The sequence below is a fragment of the Sapajus apella genome, unplaced genomic scaffold (assembly GCF_009761245.1).
Source record: "Sapajus apella isolate SASKATOON/1434 unplaced genomic scaffold, GSC_monkey_1.0 scaffold104, whole genome shotgun sequence".
Taxonomy (NCBI): Eukaryota; Metazoa; Chordata; class Mammalia; order Primates; family Cebidae; genus Sapajus; species Sapajus apella.
This window is the reverse complement of record NW_022437044.1, coordinates 2,762,221-2,767,856: the sequence shown is the minus strand read 5'-3', so window position 1 is coordinate 2,767,856 and position 5,636 is coordinate 2,762,221. Positions and strand designations below refer to the sequence as shown.

At 37.1% G+C, this 5,636-nt stretch overlaps 1 long non-coding RNA gene across 1 annotated transcript; it reads left to right on the top strand.

Moving 5' to 3' along the window:
• The first annotated feature begins 2,084 nt into the window (after positions 1-2,084).
• Positions 2,085-4,177, top strand: LOC116536857. Its single transcript, XR_004262829.1, has 3 exons — positions 2,085-2,096; positions 3,610-3,621; positions 4,103-4,177. It is a non-coding gene; the product is annotated as an uncharacterized LOC116536857 (long non-coding RNA).
• Positions 4,178-5,636: the final 1,459 nt, after the last annotated feature.

Sequence of the window (5,636 nt, the reverse complement as noted above, 5' to 3'; positions counted from 1 at the left end):
TGGCTGCATAGTATTCTATGGTATTTATGTACCACATTTTCTTTATTCAAAATATCATTGATGGGCATCTAGGTTGATTCCATATTATAAATTTTAAATACTCTTTTGCATATTATACTTCATCATATATTCTTTTTATCTTGCTTTTTAAAAATTTACATATAACAATATGTTCTGGAAAGCACTATAAGTCAGTTCATTGAGCTCCTGCTTCTTCATTTTTTTTTATAAAATTAGTTTTTAATCACGTGATGCCACAATAAAAATGAGAAAATGTAGCAAACACCAACATATTTTGCCAATAAAAATGAATCTTGTAGTCCCTCTATTCACCTTGCTTTTGCAATCAATTTTCATCCTTAACAGGTATAATTATGCTGTGTTTATCATTAGTATTCTGAATAAGAATACTGAAGTATTTCAGGAGAGAGATCCAAGATGGCTGATTACTAGCAGCTCAGGATTGTAGCTCCCAGTGAAAGCGCAGAGAATGAGAGGACGCCACATTTTCAGACGAATTTTTGTTGCTCATGGACCAGGAGATTCCCAGCGGAGGAGCCCCACGGGTCGCCAGTATGACTCTTGTGGCCGGCACAGCGGTTCTTGGTGCAGAGTAAATGGGAATGGGTCCCCTTTTAGTCGACCTTTGGAGCTCCAGGAAGGCAGAGTCCCCTATTCAGCTGATTGAAAAAGGGACTCAAGAAGGAAGCAAGACTGGAGATTCCCGGGCAGAAAAGCCCCACAAATCTTAACGCCGGTGTAGTGGGTTGCTCAAATTCTGGCTCTGGGAATCAACAAGCTGGACGTCCACTCAGGAGACCTAATTTGAAAGTCTGTAATTACAAAGACGACAGGTGGATAAATTTACAATGATGGGAAGAAACCAGCATAAAAAGGCTGAGAATATCCAAAATCAGAATGCCTCTCCCTCTGCAGGGGATCACAGTTCCTCATCAACAAGGGAACAAGGCCTGATGGAAAACGAGTGCATTCCATTAACAGATTTAGGCTTCGGAAGGTGGATAATAAGAAACTTCTGTGAGTTAAAGGAACATGTTCTAGCCCAATGCAAAGAAACTAAGAACCTTGAAAAAAGGTTTGACGAAATCCTAATGAGAATAGACAATCTAGAGAGGAATATAAGTGAATTAATGGAACTGAAGAATATAATAAGAGAACTCCGCAAAGTCTGCATAGGTTTTAACAGTTGAATTGATCAAGCATAAGAAAGATATCAGAGGTCGAAGACCAACTTAATGAAATGAAACGAGAAGACAAGATTAGAGAAGAAAGAGTAAAAAGGAATGAGCAAAGTCTCCAAGAAATATGGGACTATGTGAAAAGACCTATCTACGTTTGATAGGTGTACCTGAATGTCATGAAGAGAATGAATCCAAGCTGGAAAATATTCTTCAGGATATTATTCAGGAAAACTTTCCTAACCTAGTAAGGCAGGAAAATACTCAACTTCAGGTAATACAGAGAACACCACAACGACATTCCTCAAGTAGAGCAACCCCAAGACACATAATCATTAGATTCACCAGGGTTGAAATAAAGGAGAAAATTCTAAGGGCAGCTAGAGAGAAAGGTCAGGTTACCCATAAAGGGAAGCCTATCAGACTCACAGCAGATCTCGCAGCTGAAACTCTACAAATTAGAAGAGAGTGGGGGTCAGTATTCAGTATCCTCAAAGAAAAGAATTTTCAACCCAGAATCTCATATCCAGCCAAATTAAGCCTCATAAATGAAGGAAAAATAAAATTTTTCGTGAACAAGCAAGCACTCAGAGATTTCATCACCACCAGGCCTACTTTACAAGAGCTTCTGAAAGAAGCACTATACACAGAAAGGAACAACCAGTATCAGTCATCCCAAAAACTTACCAAAAGGTAAAGAGTATCTCCATAATGAAGAATCTATATCAACTAATGGGCAAAATAGCCAGCTAGCATTAAACGACAATATTAAACTCACAAATATCAATATTAATCCTAAATGTAAATGGATTAAATGCTCCAATCAAAGACACAGACAGGTAAATTGAATAAAAAGTCAAAACCTATCGGTTCTCTGTATCCAGATCCATCTCATAAGTAAGACACACAAAGACTCAAAACAAAGGGTTGATGGAAGACTTACCAATCAAATGGAGAGCAAAAAAAAAAAAAAAAAAAAAAAGAAAGAAAGAAAACAGGAGTTGTAACTTTCATCTCTGACAAAATAGACTTTAATAGTAACAAAGACTAAAAAAAACAAAGAAGAACATTACATAATGGTAAAAGGATCAATGCAACAACAGGAGTCAATGATCATAAATATATTTGCACCCAATACAGGAACACCCAGATACATAAGACAAGTTCTTAATGACTTATAAAGAGACTTGGACTCCCGCACAATAATAGCGGGAGACTGACACCACATTGTTAATATTCGACGGATCAACGAGATAGAAAATTAACAGGGACATCTATGATTTGAACTCAGACCTGGAACAAGTAAACTCAGTGAATATTTATAGAATTCTTCACCCCAGGTCCACAGAACATACATTTTTCTCAGTATCATATTACACCTGTTTTGAAAGTGACCACATAATTGGAAGTAAATCACTCTTCAGTATTTGCATAGCATCTCACAGACTTAAATGAAATATTGGTTGGCTGTTTGTTATTTGCTTCCCTTATTCCTTCCTGTCTCTGCTGTTAAGCACAATTATCAGCATAAAAGAGATTTTTAATACCTGTGTTTATATTGCATTCCAGTCTGGGCAATAGAGCAAGACTCCTGTTCTCTCTCCCTCTTTCTCTTTCTTTCTTTAAAAAAAAAAAAGAAAAGAATACTGAAGTATTTCAAAATTATATTATTAGTATATTGCTTCTTAAATGAACTTATCTCAATATTATCTTGCTTAAGACAAGCCTGGGATAGATGTTATGATGGGACCACATTATTGGATAATTTAAAGTGTTCTTGCAAAGAAGAAAGAGCATTAATAGTTTTACTCTGATTATTTTGAAAAAAATCCTAAATTTATCAACAATAAAATACTTGGCAGGGGAGTGGCCCTGCTGACCAAAAGTAGCTAAGGTGCATTGCTCTCAAGGAGAGAAATAGAAGGGGCGAGTAAATAAAGTGCCGTCAGCTAAAACATTGTTACTCACATTGAGCCTAATAAAGGAAACAACTTGGCTCATGGAAAATGGAAAACAGCAAGGCAGGACAATGGCAAGCCTGGAAGCAACACAGAGCCAAAAGGAGCTTCTGCACCCAGAGAAACAATGCGTGAATGTGCTACAGTGAGATCCCACACCTCTTCCATGAATCTTTAAAACCCTCACGTCAGAATATCCCCTATGAACCCACTCCACCAGGGCCTTCAGTCTGACATAGAGAGTTACGTGGAGTCTTGGCAAAGCAGCCACTCAAACATGCATGGTGACCCAAGAAATTTACATATTCTGGCTTTCCGGGCCTCCTGGCAAAATGCAGCAGCACAACAAAAAGGTTATCCACAATGACCAAGTGGGCTTTGTCTCTGGGATTCAAGGCTGTTTCAACATACACAAATCAATAAATGCGATTCCTCACATAAACAGAACTAAGGAAATAGATAAAGTAAATTTCAATAAATTTCAACATCCATTCATGTTTAAAATGCTCAAGAAACTGGATATTGAAGGAATATGCCCCAAAATAATAAAAGCCATATATGACAAATCCACAGCTGGCATCATACTAAATAGGCTAAAGCTGGAAGCATCTTCCATGAAAACCAGTACAGAATATAGATTCTCTCTCTCACTACTCCTATTCAACATAGTTTTGGAAGTGCTGGCTAGAGCAATCAGGCAGGAGAAAGAAAGAAAGGGCATCCAAATAGGAATAGTGGAAGTAAAACTATCCCTGTTTGCAGATGACATAATCTTGTAGCTAGAAAATCCCATAGTAAGGGCCCAAAAGCTTCTTAATCTGCAAACAACTTCACTAAATTATCAGGATACAAAATTAAGGTGCAAAAATTACTAGCATTCCTATACATCATCAACAGTCAAGCTGAGCCAAATCAGGAATAAATTCCCATTCACAATTGCCACAGAAAAATAAAATACCTAGCAATACAGCTAATTAGGGAGGTGAATGATCTCTACAATGGTAACTACAAATCACTGCTCAAAGAAATAAGAGATGACACAAATAGAAACATATTCCATGCTCATGGATAGAATTAATATCAATAAAATGGCCATACTGTCAAAAGCAATTTATAGATTCATTACTATGCATATTCAACTACCAGTGGGATTCTTCACAGAAGTAGAAACCATTTTGAAATTCATACGGAACCAAAACACAGCCCAGATAGCCAAGGCAATCCTATGCAAAAAGAACAAAGCAAGAGGGATCACACTACCTTACTTCAAATTATGCTACAAAGCTACAGTAGCCAAAACAGTATGATACTGGTAAAAAACAGACATCTAGAACAGTGAAACAGGATACAGAACCTGGAAATAAGACTGTGCCCCTACAACTATTGGGCCTTTGGAAAACCTGACAAAAAGCAAGCAATGATGAAAGGTTTCCCTATTTAATAAATGGTCCTGGAAAAACTGACTAGTAATATGCAGAAAATTGAAACTGAACTCCTTCCTTATACCACATGCAAAATCAATGCAAGATGAATTAAAGACTTAAATGTGAAACCTAAAACTATAAAAAACACTAGAACAAAATCTAGGCAATACCATTCAGAACATAGGCACGGGCAAAGATTTCACGATGAAGTTGCCAAAAGCAATTGCAACAAAGACAAAAATTGACAAATGGGATCTAATTAAACTAAAAAGCTTCTGCACAGAGAAAGAGACTACTTTCAGACAACAGATAACCTACAACATGGGAGAAAATTTTTGGAAACTATGCACGTGAAAAAGGTCTAATATCCAGCATCTATAAGGAAGATGCTGGCAAGAATGTGAAGAAAAAGAAATGCTTATACACTGTTGGTGGGACTGTCTTTGTGGAAGTCAATGTGGTGATTCCTCAAAGACTAAAAGACAGAAATACCATTCGACCCAGCAATCTCATTACTGAGTATATACCCAAAGGAATACAAATTCTTCTATTATAAAGACACATGAGTGCATTGTTCATTGCAGTGCTATTCATCATATCAAAGACATGGAATGTACCTAAATACACATCAGTGATAAACTGGATAAAGGCAATGTGGTACATACACACCATGGAATACTGTGCAGCCATAGATTAAAACAAGATAATTCCGTTTTTAGGGACATGGATGGAGCTGGAGGCTATAATTCTTAGCAAACTAACAGAGGAACAGAAAACCAAATGCTGCATGAACTCACATATCTGAGAGCTAAATGATGAGGACACACGTACACATAGAAGGGAACAACAAACACTGGGATCTATTGAATGGTGGAGAGTGGGAGGTGGGTGAGAGGATCAAGAAAAATAACTAATGGGTACTAGGCTTAATAACTGGATGATTAAATAATCTGTACCACAAACCCTCATGACACAAGTTTGTCTATGTAACAAACCTGAATACGTATCCCTGAACTTAAAAGTTAAAAAAAAACTTGCGAGAATTTTCCAATTTC